Genomic DNA, 19595 nt, shown 5'->3' with positions numbered 1-19595 from the left:
TATTTTGAGATTAGGTAACTTTCATTTATTTTTAATATGCAAATTACTATTACAACCCATTTTCTTACTTTCGTGAGACCCGATGTAATTGAGGAATGAATGCCTGATCAATTCCAAGGACAAACAAAATACTTTCTGTTTTGCGTGGTGTGTATTGACAAGTACAATATCACCACAAAAACCGCTATAATCTTAACTGATATCTAGTAAAGCTGATTTATTTGTTGCATTCGGTTACGTCAATTAATTCCAAGCCATTCGTTCTATTGAGTAAAGTGAATTGGGAGTGGAAGATGGAATTACCTGGATTTGGAGGAAGCGTACTGTGATGCTTGGCGTGGACATAATTCCAATCAAAAAGCCTCCACGGTAACTGGAATTTAAAGCCGCAAACCGTTTACAGGTCCCAACACTTTTAAAGTCCTGCAAATTCCATCTGATGGACGGAAAATTGTCTAAAACAGTCGGAATACAACGCCTTGATTTAGGAGTCCATTACGAGAGCAAATATTCCCACGCAATTCCCCACATTTCCCAAATTCGCCTTCCCAGTGCAGAGAACTATTTTCAGACAGAAAAAGGATTGAAAAAGGATGTAGGGATGGAGGAATAAAGTTGTTTGCCATATTCAGATGACCAAGGCCAACTCCTCCAGATTCCTCGCGAAGAACTTCTTTTCATCCATTTTCATTCGCGCACCTTTCCTTTACGCCTTACCTTTCAAAACCTTACCTTACACCTTTCCCATCAAAGCCTCCGCAGCTGAAAATAGGCGAAATCGAATGCGTTTTATGTTCGAAGATTTTTTCCCGGAAGTAATCTTTCCTCACTTCCGTCGCATTATCTATCTTCCTTTATTAAAAATTGAAAATAAAATATACGCTTTTCTATCTCAGGGATTTCAATCATAAGCGCACAATTTAGCCTTGGGGATGTTTGAAAAATTCAAAAGATATTCATTGTTAATACTACTGCATATATTAAAATAGCCTCATTTTCTGCTTTTTACGTCTGTTAACAGAGTGATGTTATGATCGCCAATTGTATTTTATTCGACATTTTTCGAGCGATGTGAATAACAAGGTGAAAGTGAGTCACACGAAATCATTTTCATTTTCAGATTTTTTTTCGAAACTAATCGTTTTCATGCCTGACATTTTTTCGTTGTAATCCAATGAATCAAACATTGCGTGCCAATCAATAACTCCTGACTTCAAATACTTACATGATAAAATTGGCACCTAGCGTTTGCAACATTTAAATGGGTGAATATTCCACGATTTTGTTGTGCCTACTGCGCCTTAGTACGGTGCTCTAATTTCAACCATAGTCTGTTTAGCTGTAGAACCTTGAATCTTTCAAGCCTTTTGGCTCCCCCTTCCGCTGATGTTAGGAGTCGAGCCTCCGCGTCGCAAACTCTGGATATCTATTTTCCGAACTCATCACTCGGATTTTAACTACTACGTCTCAGCAAGTGACAGGAATTACTCATTACAACATTACCTCGGTAAAGTAACACGACTTGCCCGCATAAGTTTGGTTTTAAGAGGTAAATCACGACGACGACGTGAAACATTTCTCGAGCACCAGTCTAAGAGTCAGGGGCGTACAAAAGCCCCACTCCGAGATGAGGATAATTATTTGCGTTTAATCTTTCTGCCGCCGAAACTATCTTGGTATTTCCTATCAATTTACTATCTCAATCGTACTTCCTTCCTTCGTTAATTTCATATCTATTTCAAACATAAAATGTAATGTGGTTGTCTTAATCGAAATTACTTTACCTAACCTTACATTGATTTTGCCCCTAAGTCTTAATCTTCATACGCTGCCAATAAGAGTCAAAATCCGAATAATATCTTGAGATAAGAATCTCAGAGAGAGTGCTGGGATTGCTCTTAGGCGAAAGGGCTTGAGAAATGTTCCGCCGCGTATCGTATTTTACTGATTTTATGCATACAGACAAATTATGCAACTTCACTGGGGTGAATTAGTAACGAGTGCACTAGGATCTTAGAGAAAGTTGAAATTCCAGCCGCTTGCTAATACGCAGTAGTCAAAATCCGAGTAATGTGCTCGGGAAAGATATCGAGGGATAGCAACGTGAGGACTTGATTCGTAATGTCAGCGGAAGAGGGAGCCAAAGTGACTGAAAGATTCAAGGTTCAATTACTAAACAGGCGCTTCTGGAAGAAGTGCCTCACCGCCAACACATCTTTAAGAATTGATAAAAAGAAACATCTTCCTCCCGGTAAACATGAAACCCTGAACGGAATCGATTCCGTACTCCGCGTCGGAAAGGCACTTTATTATTCATGAGCGCCTCAAGTCGGAAGACAGCGATGGTCAGCATCATTAATTCACCCTCACGGAACCCTAGCATCCCTATTTAACTGCACTCCTCAAGGTCGAATTAGTATTCTTTAAAGGAGCGGATGTTCACTCCGTTTCTCATTGAAGTGATCGAGGCTTTGGATGCATCGGGACGGACAGGATGGCCTACATTGGATGGGATGGTTCAGCAAAGGGTCCTCTATGAGGCGCTCGCCGGAATTTGGAGTATCCAGCGATGTCCAAGACGAGACGCTCCAAAGAAGTTGGGAGCAGCAACGTCAGTACGATGACACTTTACGGAATGCTTCACGATTGACAAACACAAAGGTAAGGGCGGAACTGGAAAACAAACTTCGCCTATTACGTGCATTCCGCACTTTTGGCATAGATTTGACTGTGATGATGATTCAGTTAGCAGACAATAAAGATTTGTGTTATGTAAAAAGCGAAGTTCATTTTCCAATCTCTTCATTCCACAAAGAATACCAAATGCTTTGGAATAAAACTGGAAGGAAAATGGAAGGTTTAAATAAAGGAAAATGCTTTGGTTGAAAGTGTAACTTAGTACAATGTAGACATAAAAATGGCGAAAAAATTCACACAGTATATTCTACACTAACAAACTTTATTCCCGATCTAGGATTCCATTACGCTGAAAAAGATAAACGATTGCTGTGAAAAAAAAATCTTCCTGAGAGGTAATCTATTTTAAGTGTGAATGTTTTTTGAAGAAATATCTCGAGTTTGTTTTTTTGTTACGTCCAATATTTTAGATTAGGTAAGAGGCAAATACTAAAATGTCGTATTTAATGTCCAGGCCACACTTTTGAGAAGAATAAACTCGGAAGATAATTTAGTCAGCAGAGAAAAGACTAGTAGAAGGTGGAAAATGTAGTTTATTTTCCATTGTCAAACCTTATAGTTTAGAATAAGGAAGGGGTAGAAATAAATGAAATGCCGCATTTAATAAATAAGAAGAATTCAAATACAATCAAGATATCATAGAGGTTGAATCGAAAACCTAGAATCAATCGATCGATATACCGAGATAGAGCTATAAACAGAGTAAACGGAGGCTTATGAGATATAATCTCACTGATAGGCCGTGAAATAGCCTTTCTACACTGGCTCAAGAATAGATCAGAGCTTGAATATATTCAGCGAAACTGCCAAGGTAGCGGCTAACTCAACAGGATTGATGGAATTCGGTTCACAAAGCGTTAAAATTGGCAGGAATGATCATGAGTGGAAAAAATACTTGTCCCATGAGAGAGGGAACAGTGTTCAAAACTTAATACTCCAAAAAATCCTTGTTAATTTTCTAATAAATATGTTTTCATATGAAATTTTAAAGTTCAACGTTTTGATCCCAACTGTTAAAGTATCAGGCACACATCCTCCGAAACAAAATATCTGCGTATTAATATGCAACCAATCAATTGAGGCAAAATAAAATTGGAAATGGAACAAAAACCGATCCTACCCATAACACATTTGGAGATTTATGAGGGCTGACAGTCTGATACCGTGATGTATGACTGCCTCTGCTCAATCATAAAGGCTAATGCTAACTATTAATGGTAAAACTTGCAACGCGAAGTCTTTTTCACTGCTCTTAATGGTGGGTGGGAATGGGATTCAAGGTTATTTCGAGCCGGGAGTAAAGGAGAAGAGCGTTGGATTTGGCATGATTATCATTCTTTAAATACAGGTATAATACAGAGTGTTGTAGTTACATTTGATTATTTAGTAACTTCACTCCAAGGGCTCTCTTCAAAATGCTAATGCAAGGAACAAATGACTATGTACCTTAAACTTGCTTTCTTTTATGAATATGTAACGTACTTACATAACAAAATCTTCGGTGCTTACAGCTTGTGAGAGAGCATTGTTATGGGTTGGATTTGAGAGAAAAATGACTTGTTGAAAAGGTACCTTGGAAAGGTACTCAAAGAAAATGAATATATTTATCAGCCTCACCCATTAATGGCTAAACTTTTTCATTTAATGTCAAGACTAAAAAGCGGTGTTCACTGAAAGGACAAAAAAATCAGAGCGAAATAAAAAATATTCTAAGGGGAAGCATTTTGTCCTGCATTAAAACGTTTTACTTCTCTGCTGCAATGTTTTTCCCATCATCATTACGGCCAAGATTCTGATCAAGGTTTTTTTCTACGAATAGTTGTTAATATTGTTTCTATTTAATGACAACGGTAGCCCATTTCCGGAAAGGATTTTTTTTTTAATACATCCAGGGAAGAATATGGCCGGAGTGTAAAGGACGGTGAATAAATGCACGGCGAGGAAAAGCAGGAGTGGGGGCGATTGAGGGATTCAGGATAATCACACGAAGGAAGGATCATATTCCCACGAAGCATTAAGGATGGAAAAATACTGAGACAAGAATTTTTTATATCAAACACTTTTTTTAAGGAAGCGGAGGAAAAGGTCTCCCGTAGAGGAGCATCGCATTTCGGATTATGCATTCACCTCATATTAATCTAACGTAATATCTAGCGAGAAAGAAATCCTCCGTATAGGAAATTACTTGATAGAATAAAAAGTATCCTTTGGATACCAAGAAATCCCTACGAAATCGATACCACATACTAAGTGTACCGAACACGGGGGAGTTCGATTGGTATAAGCATAGCTCTAAGCTGTGGTCATGTCAGCTGAATGCATACGAGCCAGATTCTTTTTGAAAACCTTCTGCGATTCAAAATTAAGATCTATCAGCCATTAAGTTTCAATGAGATATTTTCGATAGAAGAGCCTAAGCTTCAACCGAATTCGAATCCGGCACCCTCCAATAGGCAGCCAATCTCTTTCCCCGCGTGGTCCAACCCTCGACAGCAAAATATTCTCAAATACGATTCGATCAGTCGTTGAATGCATCATAGCACTGTAATGTACCATCCGAACTGTAACTGTATCATCCGAAGTAAAAACATGGTACGACGCTCATCGATATGATTAGGCACTCAGCAGTTCAATGCAGATGGAAATTTTCAAAATACCAATGCGAGCCACCTGAAAGGTGTTTGGCAGAAGATGTTTCTCCTCAATATGCCCTTACAATTAGATCCATTTCGGTGTAAGCACGGGGACAAGAGCACATATGGGGCTGAGGATAGCTCTCGCCTAGAATGCAAAATTAGTTCCCCGTGGCAAGACAGGGACGCCAAGATCCACAAATGCTTCCAATTCAAAACCAAATGGAATGACACGCTTACTATCGAAAAAAACGTAAAATCTCATTGAAATTAATGAATAACTTTCCGTAAAATCTAACCATCCTCAGTGCCGGATCCAGGATAGGGAAAAAGGGGGGTCTATGCGGAGGTCTGGAAGGTAACCACCAAGCTGTAGTAAGGGTCCGAGAAAAAAATTACCATTTATTTAGTGTTAATTGGATACCCAAGGGGGGGCTATTGCACCCCGTAGCCCCCTCTGGATCCGACACTGCCTATTCTCACATCATCATAAAACAAATTTAGGTTCAAAACGCGCAATTAAAAGGTTGAAATTGGACAGGAGAGTTGCGTGCCACATTTATTTTCCCAAGATATCGTAATTACGAAGATAATTACTTCATTTTGAGGAGGAAGCTGCTTAAGCTGATTTGGTGAAATAGCCCTCGGACATTCTCATGAGATTCGAAATCTCTAGGATTCATTCATTGAACGTTCCATAGGTGAGTAGAAAAGGCACAGAAGTTCTGTTTAATCTTAATTACCTTTTGAATGCCATTCCGCCGACGAAGTCAGTTCTGAGACATGACAAGACGTACGTGGTCAAATGTGAACGAAACAAATCTTATAACAATGAGAAAAGGTTGCAAAAAGTACCAGTAATACCTACATCGGAACAACACCGATGATGTACATCCGTGACCAGAGACAACGTAGTCAAGGAGACTCACTACAGCGGCGAAAATAGTTGCTGCAGACCATCACAATTTCGTTACTATAAATTGGCCGTGGTGTACTTTAACTTTTCATTGCTCTCCAAGACAAGGATTAATCTGTGCCGTCATTATGGGGCATTGTTCATTCTTACTTCAAAGATGAGGAAATATAGAGCGATTTTACCCAGTTTTACATCATAAATTCATGCATTTTCTGGCCCAATAATTAAGATTACAAGTAATGGCTGATAATATTCATGGCTCCATTCATTAATGAAAAGCTACTCTTAAAAACAAAATGCGAATATTTTTTATGCGAGAGTTTTCACAAATCTTTCAACGACGCCATCAACACAACTGTAAACATGCGTTGGCATAATTTATATTGTACACTAATGCATGTAACTCCAGCGCTCCTAAGAGATTCCATATGAAAACAGAGGTCCAATTGATGCAATTACTTTTCAAGCGTTGTAAAAACAGCATAACACGCATGGTTTTAGTCAAAAAATATAAGTTTTACATCAACAATTCCAATTTACCTCCAAACCTTTGCTGTATCAAAATAGGTAACATTCAATAATTACTTTATACCAATATTTTAGATTGTGAATTCAAATTGATAATACTGCAGATAAAGTTAAAAAAAGACCTCGGGATATAAAAATTGGACACAACTATATATTGATAAAAAAGTGATACGAATAAAACATCACCCATTAGTAACTGGCCGAACTTTGCTCCGTTAATATCATTCATTGGAACGTAAACAGCATTTTTCGGAGAGCGGTATCCTCTTTGCATTTAAGTAGTCTACTTTTTAATGCAAAATAGGTAAAAACCAATGGACATAAGCTGATGGAAACTAGGTGTCACGTCATTTTACATCAATTTAGATCGATTTTAGTCAATATAGAATCTTATAGTCAGTATGGTACAGGTGATAAATATCATTGTCGCGTGAAAATACACATCCCTGGTAACTTTTCACTGGAAAAATAATTTTAATGTTGTATCTATGCTATGGTAAAACGGCATTTCAAATCTATTAACATTGCTGCTCCGATTCTGTTTTGTATATTTCAAAGCGAGCCAATTGGGTAGCTGTGGAGTAGTCTTGAAAATGGGGATATTTTGAAGCGAGAGGGCACCGGCACGCACCAGTTACCAGGGTTGTGTATTTTCATTTCAACATGGACTTTCAAAAAGTAAAAGCCGAATCGATTGCATTCATCACTTTCGCGATTAAAAATTGCATCACTTTCGACGCAAAAGTTGGCATCAAAGAAATGTCACCAAACTGCTCGGTTTAAGATTTCAGCCGAGGTAGTTGTTCTCATCCCCTTAATCCGAAGTGTTGATATGCTGGATCACTCACTCACTGAGAATTTCCGAGTGATAACGTCGCAACGGATGGATAGTTATACTCTCCACGCACGCAGCCTTAACCCGTTACGAATACGCGAGGAAATCGCCCGAGTGTGCAGAAATACGAATCCGATTCCCATTCGCCCAGTTACGCACCGATCGGTTCCCCCCTCCCCCGAACCCCTTCGGTCTGGAAGGGAGCGGGGCGGGGCGGGGCGGGGCGGGGCGGAAGGGAGAAGGAGGGGAAGGAGGCGATGTTCGGGGAGCGCGGTGTTCGAGTCGTCAGTGAGTGCCCAAGAGCGATCGAGGGCGGAACTGGAATTGTGAGTGGTGCGGCCTGGATACACCACGGATCGGTGCTGCTTACTACGTGCTCTGTGCTTCACTGTGTGATTCTTTGTTTGCAACTGAGAAGATAGAAGATTGCTGAACCCTGACCTTGATCGGTGAGCATCGACTTTTTTCTTTTCAATTATTATCTCCGCACAATGATGATAGAATAATATCCGAAGGTCCAAGCGTGATGTAGTGGATTTTTTCCCACATTTTAATAAACACTTCCATTTTTCCACGATAGCATAATAGTATAATATTGGTGTTCATTTCAGAAATGATTGCGTTGACGATACATACGACGACCATTACCAGGGAATGGTTGTCGTATGCATGGGAATGGGAATGTAAAATTGGAATGAATGGAAATGAATGAATTTTCAAAAAATGTGGGGAGATGCAACGAATTTGAAATAATAGAATATTAAAAGACTTAAAATCATAGTTGGAGCGAAGAGTGTTCGGCGGAATAAATATAGATACGAGGATATGACGTTTAAGGCGGTAGGTTCGAGACTGCGATTAGAAACAAAAATTATTTTCGCTTGTGTTATAATAAATGTTCAGCTGCAAAAGACGGCATCCACAGGGGTTGAAAACTCTTTTTCCGCCAGTTTGAACCGGCAGCAGCGCGGGTTTCCTGCACCTAACGTGATTTGTTTATCTGCACCTAACGTGGATGAGTATTTATTTGCAAATTACTCAAAAAGAAAACTGGTGATAGGCGTAAATGTTATTTTCATCACGATAGTTCATGTAAAATGAACATGATATATCATTTTTGTGTTAAAATAACATTTATTCTAGCGTTAATCAACATTTTCCGCATTCTTAGACAAGTATCGCATTACGAGGCTGTGCTAAAATGCGGAGTTTCAAACAGTATTCAGGTATCATAAATTTCTCGCCTATTTTATGGGCAGCAGTCGATGAGGAACAATAAGTAAAGTATAATTAGAAATTTTCATGAAAATGACACAGACTTCGTTTTTCGGACCAAATTCCTCCAAAAAATGTTTAACTTTAAGCATACAATTTGAATCTCCGCGCAAAAAGCACTGCGTAAAAACTTCAGTACTAGTCCATAATTGCTTCCCTTGTCACCCAAATATTTTGATAATCAATACAGTACCTGAAAACATTGCCGAAATTCGAATTTCTGGGATTGATAAACCAAGCGTGAAAATGTGCTAAGTGTCGGGAACAAGGATAAGAAAATATTATTAAACATTATATGCATGTGAATTACTTTACTTCTGTAGAATGTTGGGTAAACTAGGGAGAGGAAGGAAGAGAGTAGGAGTGAAAGGAAGTAGGCCTTATTTTGAATTGAGGAGGTGAGGGCTTGATGGAAGGGGAGGCTCCCAGAATTCTTCTCAAGTACTCCATGGAAACCTAACTTAATGGTTAGAATAATAGTGTTTAATATTCGATACCATATTTGACTTTATCGCGAAGATCGAAATATTAAAAATAATGTCTATGATTTTTGCCTTAACAATTTAGTATAGGGATTTTTTTTTATTTATCGGTATATTTTAATTCGGACTAAATTTACAGTGACACTGATATTCATCCATTCATTTATAACTGGTGGTATCCAAGCAATTCTCCTATGTACACAACTATCATACAAAATAATAAAATATATGGGAATCGCATTTCCACGCAGATTCTGATCGCGAAATTATAAATCAAATTTAAATGTGCAATTGTAAAGTTATGATTTTGCGAGCGACCTTGAGAAAAAGTGCCATAACTTTGTGCATCAATTTCAATTTCAACGGTTCCGAAAACTTTTGATCAATAATAACCAACGACAACAATATTTTTGGCAAATATCCTCCCACGCCTATCAGTGGATCGTATGTGAAGCTCGCACATTGAATATTCGGAAGAAATTAAATCTATTGGGAAAGGCTGAACGAATTGCTAACTGAGTGAAAGTATTCTTGAACCAAAAAAATTTCGAGGGAGATAGTATCGGCAAAATGATGCAGATTTCTATAGCTGCACACAAAATGAGGGAGATAGGCATAGACATTTTGCGGGGTAGTTCATCCATGCGTACAACAAAACGCTATTATGCCACAGTGCAATTTTATTTTACCATTATCTAATCTAAATTCTTTCTCTCTCTCTCTCTCTCTCAATCCCTCTCGACAGCTGAAAAAACATGGCCACACTTCACTGGGGTGTCTGCCCAGGAGATAATTAAATATTCTACAGCGAAAATATTTCTAATAAATACGCAAAATATGGCAGATCAGCACTTAGATAACTTCTCTTTCATCTATGATTTCAGATTTTTCTTTCGTATGGATTTATTCGGTGAATATATATCCATGAAAAGTTCATTCATTATAAGTTAGAGTAAGATCCTCCATAAAAAATATACGCTACATATATTCTACTCTATTCGCTATTCATATTTATTTATTTTGGTGGTCATATTTTTAATTGTTAGATACGAAAAAATTCAGTCAGATGCCATATTTTCAGCAATATCAGTCTTGGCAGCGGTAGTTCATTCAATGTTTTTCATTAAAATGGAAGGGTAGTTTTTTAATTATAATATTAAAAGTCACTCCAATGGAAAATATTCGTTTACCAACAAGTAACTAAGTGAAAAATAGAGACTAAAGATTATGCCTCTTTTTAGTTGTCACGCCGTCTGTTGACCGTTATCATACACAGCTTAGCCTATTAGATGATTTCTATGGCTCCAAACATAAATACCAAGTTAGCAACCTTCATTTTACATAAGAATGCCCATAACAGAGGTAATAAAGCATTATCAAATTATCCAAACGGCTTTGATAAAAAGGTAGTTTTCTAGATCGATTACGGATAACTTTTTTTCGCACGATTAAGGATAGTCCAGTAAAGTGTTAGCTTGACCTTTATCCAGCATTTTATCAAGTGACACCACGAGAATCAACGGTTTAAATATAACTCAGACAAAATTAAATAGCTTAATGCAATTGAACATGATTCCTTTCGCCTCCTCTCCATACAAAAGAAAAGAGTAATTGTCACATAGTCCAGGATTGCTTCAGATTGTAATAATTTCTTTAATTGAACAAAAAGTCTAGAAAATCTATTGCCTAAAAGAAAACCAGATATAATACCTCGTCAATTCGTAATTTACGAAGAACAGAGCCACAGAGATTACGCTGAGGTCTTCATGTGGTCATAAATATGATTTTCAAAAATCACTCAAAGTGAGCGGTCTTCCACAATTCTGCATAAAATAACAGAGAGTTTCTCTGAATAGAGACGAGGTGTGAATTTTGAAAACACAACGCTCCTCCGCGATAAGTACTTGAGAACGGAACCTCCGGATAGCGCTATACCAGCAGTCATTTGGACTGAGAAAATATTTCGTCAAATACGTTATCCCGTTATAAAAAAATATGATTCTAACGCTGCGTCGACAGTTGAGTTTACTCTGTCTTTAAAAATATTTGCATGGAAGATCAAAGAAAACACTATTTTCGTGATTTTCAACGTGAGTGTGCTACGTAATTTGTGGGTTGACACTAAAAGGTGGGAAATATTGCCTTCAAAATACTAACTTTTTTAAAAATTTAGAGGCTTCTCAAAATACCAAGTCGCTTTCTCGGTAATTTAGTGGAGTAATGGACTCGATTGGTTTGGGTCGATGAAGGTTGAGCTCACCTCGGACTAAAAAAAGGGTGTACGAATATCACTCGTTGAGGGCATGTGGGCCAGTTTCTTTCAGAAAAGGGCTATGTTTGAGGTACTTGAGATAATTTTAGGCGAGAAGAATCGCTCGATCTTAGGAGACAAAACTGCGGATATCGAGATTATTAAGATTTCAAGCAACGTAGTTGAGTCGATTTTTGATCGAGTTTTTCTCGCTGGGAATAATTCGAAGCGGTTCAAACACAACCACCCAGAGGCACCACACACTTCGAGGATTTTTTGTCGTATTGCAAAGGTTTCCCTTGGGATATGAACCAAGGATCTAGGATACAAAAAATGAAAGCTTAGGTAAGAGAGCGGATATTTCTATTATATTATATTAGATCCCTGTTAATAACTACCATGAACTGGTAATATATATTGTTTAAAACATCAGACTGTGACCTTTGGCCATTACGTGATCACCTTCGTGCACGATTGGCCAAAATCAAAACATCTTAAAAAAATCGTTAGCGCAGTTGCAGTTGGTTTTCCCTGCTGGCGTTCTAACGATATGACCCAATGTTTTAGTGACCTGCCGCAGGTCACGTTTTCAAGGGAATGTGCTACCATCTGCTCCATTCCCTTGAAAATATCCTCCAACCTCTTAGCGTTCAGAAAAGTCACACTTAAATTGTGCTGATTAAACTTCCGCCATTCATTGTCCCCCTATTGATTCCATGAGCCAAACTTGTGCCTTTGTACCCTACAGTGAAACGACAAGAGTATTCAGGGTATTTGACAGAAGCGGTGGTCCCAGGTTGAAGTTTGCTCGACCGAGTCTATAGGATTAACGAGGTCAACACATTCCAATTAAGATTACCGTATTCAAAATAATGAGAATCGATTCCGACATTAATATGCACGTTCAAAATTGAGCTTTGTCCATATTTTGTCGTTAAAATAACATCATGGTATACATTTGAGACGCCCATGCCGCATTTTTTAAATTCTCGGAAAAGTTAAAATCAAATATTTAGCAACTGAATTCGGTCCCACCTAAGGGAAATAAAGAGTAGAAAATGCATAAAAGTACATGGGCAACAATAGTACAGATTTATATAATTTTAAATGCTTGGTTGACATAAACTATGGGGAAAAACAGACAGACGTATTTGGAATTAAATCAAAAATTTTATTTCTGAATCGCCGTAAGTTTGCTTTTCTCACTTACAATGCAAGTAAGCGTTAACCAATTATAAACCAATGTTGCTTCTAAGTGACATCAAAAATGTACACTTTATCATCCCTATTCAGGATAGATTGAAACTACGCATTCTTGTGTGCTGTAAAGTTTAATAAGGAAATATGTAACCGCCACAATAATTATGATTAGGCAGAAAATTTTCACATTTTTAAAATGAGAAGTATTTCAATTAAATTTCTCCTAGATACAGATCTGGTTTAGAAAAGGTTAACGGGGAAAAATATACTTATTTCTAAAAATATCGCTCCTCGATATTCCTATTGATCACGGTGGGAATATATTCTAAAATTACAAAACAAATATTTGTCATTGATAAGTAAATTTCAATTAAACTTAATAGAGTTAAAATAACACCAAAAATGTTTTTCGCAAAAATTCTTTTTTGATGCGTCTGTGGATGTCACAGGGAATGCAATTTGGGAATTTCATGATAGCTAATTCTGTAATTATGGCTACTTGTTGATGATTGAATGAATCAGTCAGTAGATTACAGCAATTTTTTTTTCAACTAGAGAGTTCCAAAAGATGAATTGAGTTACTGACGAGAAAACGTACGAATGAGATATCTGATGACTGTTGTCAGTTTTCAGACGCGTGAATGGAAGGATTGAGTTTACGTTACTCCGAATCGGCTAACTAAGCCAATCGTGAAGAGTAGGTCCTGGGTGTTTGAACAGAAGGAGGTTTCGAGGCAGTCTTGAGCTGATGCTCCATCAGAGAAAACATCAATGATTTTAATAAAAATTTATATAAAAAATCTAAAATACTAACTTGAGCATAATTATTTATGTAATATACTTTTATAATAATATTACATAGAAATATGCAATGTCAAGGGAACAGTTTTCATGTACCTTTCCAAGAATAGTTTTCTGGGCCTGCAGCTGCTTCAATATATTTCGCGGAAACTTGGAAACGAAATGAGAGGCATGCGTAGCAAGGTTTCCGGGTTGACCTCCGCGTCGATTCATCTTCAGGACGACAGTTTCGCCGGCGTTGCAGCTAGCGTCTTCAGGTACGAAGTATCGGATGCAGGTTTTTGCCCGTCTTAAACCTGCATCCGATACTTCGTACCTGAAGACGCTAGCTGCAACGCCGGCGAAACTGTCGTCTTGAAGATGAATCGACGCGGAGGTCAACCCGGAAACCTTGCTACGCATGCTGCACCACCCCGCGAAAGTCTCCATCAACACGAAATGAGAGGGTTGAGACAGGGCACATTGGCGTTTGAGAAGCAAGAATGGAAGAGTGTAGGGAGATGGACAGATAGCAAGACGGAAGAGGAGGGGAAGGGTATGATCAGTTAATTGAAAAGGAGCATCACTGGAATGCATAAGGTGGATTTAGTAGGTTCTCAGAAACTGCATGCGCGCTGCAGTGCATAGTATAAGGAAGGTTCACTGGAAAAGGTTAAGGTAATGAAAGGGTTTAGGGTTTGCGGGTAGCACCCATCACAAGAAGTGGGACGCGTGCCAAAAGAAACATCTCTCTCTCATTGAAATTAATATTTCCCTCACAATCTAACTTCTATCTACTCCAGGAGAAATCAATACCGATTTTGGCTTACAGGACCAAAGCTTTTTATTCCCTAATACATCTAAATTAAATGCTTCAAATGTTCGTATATTTTTTCTCTAGTTTTTTTCTGGTTCGTTTTATTTTATAGAAAGCATTTACATCCTACATTGTTGAGGATAAGATGCATAGTTTTACCTATTTTTTACCTTTGTGTAATCAATTTTGCATTCAGTGAAAAATCAGCGCAATAAATTGAGAACTTGAAGCTTTCCGAAAAGATAGAAACATTTTTTCCCTTTCATTTAAATGAACCTTAATTAGCGAGTCCCTAATATTGCTTGATCATCACGCTCATAACATTTTTCTATCACTAATTAATAGTTTACTTTTATTAAAAGTGAAAATATTGTAACATTTTCAGTTGGTGAGATAAAAAGTAATAATTACCAATAAATTGAGTTGTTCGTTTTATTTTAAAAAGGTTATCTTATGACGTAAAATCAAATTTACGTGTGACCTTCATTTAAAAAATTCTGCTGCCCCGGTATGGTGCATACCAGATGGCTGAGAGGTCGAGGCTAATTCCTCATTCGTGAGAATTCGCGCTGCGCTTGGAGGCGGCGAGGGAGTGAAGAACATCCACTTCCGAGAGAGGGAGAAATAGGAATGTAAAAATTCTCTCGGGGATGAAAATTGGGTGACTGCGCTGTAGTAGGGGGCGAATAGCCCTGGCGTGCACTCCACCACTCCTCCTCTTCTAGTACGCCTCTGGCGGAAAAGGAGACTTGATGAGTATTCGAGGCTTGTTTTGCGCAATGAAATTCGTGGCGCGCGTCGCATAGCAAACGCTTCCCATCCGCCGACGGCTGGCTTTCCCTGGGGAGAAAGAGGGCTGCTGCTTCGTGACACTATGTGCATTCGACGCTCCGCCCGACAGCCGAAGGGCCTCTCTCAAAACAAGAGAACATGATACTGAACCGGAGTCAATGCCAGGAATTATTCGCGGTCATGACTGCAATCAGCATGCACCAACGTTGACCACGATGATTATAGGTCATGTGTCATTCAGTACCGAAGGGGAACAGCAAAGTTTTGGTGGTACTGCAACTAGAGTTTAAAAATGAAGTTGGGAATTCGAATTGAAATTTGAGTCGAAAAATGAGGGAACAGCTACACAGCCCTCACATAGAAGCTAAAAACTATGCGATAATAACCAATATCATGTACCATTTGGATCTCACAACAGATCATATTGATAAAATGTTATTTTTCCATTTTTAGATATTCCGGCATACTTAAATATGGAGGAGGCGATTTTTATAATGATAATTATTAAATAATTTTATTCGTTTTGTAGCATTTCAATATGAATTTTCAATGCAACGAAGATTTATTTCATCCAAAAATTCCATTAAAAGTAGTGGTGAGGAAGTAAACATAATTTATCTCGCGAATAGATTTCAGACCTTAATATGTTGCAACTATGAATGTAACACAATGGCCTGCAACAGTTGATCAGCCAAAACTAATGACTTTTAACACTAGACTGCATTAAATGGCGATAAGTGCTTCGATACAGGGGACACTGACATAATTAACGGAGAGGACAGGTGTTACTACTCATGAAATGTTCACCGGTGGTAAGGTAGAAAAACAGCGGTAACTGATGTCATTAATAATGTATTGTATGCGGAGTATGATGAACTGATGATCGGGGCTCATTTGACAGTGAACAGGATTAAAGGCAAAAAAGGAGTCGATTCTGGGAAGAGAGGGCTTCTGGGATTATTATCTGAAATATTAACAAAAGTAACCACGACAGAAATCTTCGATAAGATATAGTCGTGGGTATCTCGAAAAAAGGAATTATTAAGCGTAAAAAATCAATCCATTGCTTCGAAAAATTGTGAGAAATAAGAATAAAATTCAACTTTTAGTCACCCAAATGTTATGATAAAGGTCATGACGTGATGGGTGGAATTCAAAGAGAGAATAATTTGAAATGACTAAAACGGAGTGATAGAGCGAAGAAGATTCGGCGGACTTAATACGGTCGAGATTAGTCAATGTGCGGTAAAATAAAAAGAAGGGATAGAAGGTATGAGAAATGGAAAGTGAAAATCAACGCCTCTGGTGGAATGATTTGAAAGTGTGAGGGTGGTAGGAACGGAGAATCAAGGAAAGCCATGGGGAGCATGAGGGAGGCAGCAGCCCCTGCACCCCATAAAAATATGTGATGAACCCTAGAAGCCTGTAGAAGATTAGAAATTTGGACGTGGCGACATGAATGCATTATAGGGCATAATTAAATGTTCCCTTAGCGCTAAAATACCGTATCTACGGAAAGAATGGCAGATCGACTACTTGGAGGAGATAAAACAAAGATGTTCGAGGAATAAATGGGGAAGAAATAGCGATAGAAAAACTGAGCTAGTGGAATTGAGGATAACAAGCAGGAGAGGGATGGAGTTAGGGGTGATATTAGAGGAAGAGATTTCGCAAGAGTCGTTCCCAACGTACAGCTTATTTTTGTGACATGAGGGCATAACATGCGCAAAGAGAAAATTAATTTTATGCCCCATGATACATCCATTCATGTCATCATGATCGAATTTCTAATCATGAAGGAGGTTTCTAGGGTTTAACTTAGTAGAATATTTTTGAGTGGTCCTGTAGTTATAACATTTTTTGTTATGATATCAATGTTACTTCGTATGGTGTGCACAATTACTTCATGAGGGACCCAATACGGACGATAAGTCTCCCGATACCTTGAAATTTGCACTTTGCAGAACGGCTCAGTGGTTATAAGCCTGAAGTTGTAACCTATGAAAGGTATTTGGCTTCACGTAGCCATTGAAGGAAGAAATAATGAAGTCATTGGAGAATAATAGGAAAACGTAAAAATATATACGAAGAAATATCTACGTAAATAATGAGTAGTGGGTACGTGGGCTTGCTACTTCAAGTGGTAGGACACCTTACGGTTTTCGGAAGACCCGGATTCGCATTCCAAATGGTTTTTCTTCTGTGGCACGCCAAGGTTTGCAGGGAAGGATGCACAGGCCTCGAAAGTAATACCACAACTGAACCTTTTGAAAAAATTATGCATATATATTCTAAGAATTATTTTCGAATACATTCTTTGAGAATTGCCTACAAATAACAAAATACCTATATTTAAGCTTCGTTTTTCCGACGAGGTTCATTTGAACTTACAATCGCACTGATTGAACGCAGGTGTTATTTCATTTGTTCGCTCGTCACTTTTCGGGCGCTCAGTGGTTTTGGCCACTTGCCCCGTGACGTCACGAGTTGGATGCACCTTTGATGTCCTTCATCATGATGTATCCTCTCCATCTAGGGATCGAATGGGTTTTGCACACGGCACGCTTTCGAGGATGCAAGCACGAGCAGGCATGTGCGGAATATGTAATACCCTCATTGAAGGGTCGGCCCAGTGACATGGAATATTGCTGACTTTGCTCATATTCAAAGGGGAGCAGCGATTCATGAAACGCATGGCACTGAACGGTTTCATATGTTTCTTATATCCTTTGAATGTATCCTTTTGACCTGATACCCAAATTTCATGGGACCTAGAAGACTTTTAGAAACCCTTTTCATTCTTCACACATGTCAGACACTCAAGAAAATGATTCAATTTTATGGTAAACATCACTTTCGCAATTACAGAGCAATCGTCATCTAGGGATAAAATATAGTTAAGAAAAATTATCTGAGCCATGAAAAGCCGTTAGTCATTATTAAGTATGATTTTAAAAAATCACGGCCCTCTTGATTTAATGCAATAAATTTTAAATTTCAAAGTTGCTTTTTCACATCAAAAGCATCACAAGCTCTGCCCATCGGTGATTTCTTTGGTGCATGATGATGTCTATGAATATCTGCTCCTAATCTTAAAGGAATCTTTTGATATCAAAAGTTGAGAGCATGGTGCGATGGCTGACTGCGGATGTTGAAAAAAATCAAATTCATACCGAAAGAGGAGCGTTGAAGTTGGAACAGTGCAGTCCTGAAGGATCATCAAGGAAGACCAATAACACGGATTTTCTAGAAACAAATTTTTAAAATGGTCCTTGTACTTCACTTGCGTATAATAAATGTTAGAAAGACAGACAGCAGATAGCAACTCTTTGTAAAAAAAATATTGGCACACGGAGGTAGATTGAAAGAGGTATGTGTAATTTGGCAGTTTCCATCTGCATAATAATTTTTTTTAGTTTACGACAGTTTGGAGAAATGAAATATTTCAATCACTGATTCATATAATGTAAATATTAGCAAAAACGCGGCATATACCAATGACACTTTCGTATTTTTGGCCTCAGTAATTGATGGGTGATGAAAGTCCATTGCTTAATTTCCCTTAGTCACCATAAAATTTCAATCATGAAGTAATAATCATTCAAAACAGAAATTTATCGATAAATTTAGTGTGAAGCCGTCATATGGCAAACTGACGTCACGGGGTGGGGAGGGCAATAAAATGTCCCAAGGTTAAGTTTTCTTTGACTGAAAGAAATTTTCCCTGAATAGGCATCAAGTGTGCAGGCATTAACATGTCTAAACCCTAGGAGCTATTAGTATTCGTATAATTGAGTTTTCTCCTTTTTCTACCTTCTTCAAATACTTTCTGATGCAAATGCAATTAGCAGCGGGATCGTGAATTCTTACCACGATTCCACGGACTCCAAGCGTCAAATTAGCGCCCTCTAGAGAGCGGTTTGCTACGCAAACGTGAATTCTCATCCATGCCGAATAGGAAGGCCATGAGAGGCATAACTCACTCACTCCAGATTTAATATCCTATGTTTTGATTCCTGATTTCTTATGTACTAATTAATGGATATCTCCATTATATCCATTAATCGCAGATATGGCCTTTCCGACGCTTTTTGTCTTGTTCCAGACTTGTTCCAGCAATAGTGTCTAAATAGAAATCGCACGAACATTGAGAGAGCAAAAGTAGGTGACGTTATTTCGTCCCCTGTTTTAGGAAAGAAATGAAAAAGTTTGGATCTCTGATTACAAAGAAAATAATTTAAGATTTAGCCATAGTTACATTTTTTCATTTTGGTACTTGAACTATTCAAAAACATTTTTTTATTGCGCCTGCAGATACTGTTAAGTTATGAAATCGCTGATACGCAAGCATATATACTTAGGAAAAGTAAATATATCATCAATAATGAA

At 38.2% G+C, this 19595-nt stretch overlaps 1 protein-coding gene across 1 annotated transcript in view; it reads left to right on the top strand.

Annotated features, from left to right (window-relative positions):
* Positions 1-7900: 7900 nt before the first annotated feature.
* LOC124166839 (calcium/calmodulin-dependent protein kinase type IV-like) overlaps positions 7901-19595 on the top strand; it is a 97126-nt gene continuing 85431 nt past the window's right edge. The window contains exon 1 of the mRNA XM_046544538.1: positions 7901-8058. The gene's annotated coding sequence lies outside the window, so the exon portion shown is untranslated. The remainder of the gene's footprint in view (positions 8059-19595) is intronic.

This window comes from Ischnura elegans, chromosome 10 (genome assembly GCF_921293095.1).
Source record: "Ischnura elegans chromosome 10, ioIscEleg1.1, whole genome shotgun sequence".
NCBI classification, from domain to species: Eukaryota; Metazoa; Arthropoda; class Insecta; order Odonata; family Coenagrionidae; genus Ischnura; species Ischnura elegans.
This window is presented reverse-complemented; position numbering and strand designations above follow the sequence as displayed.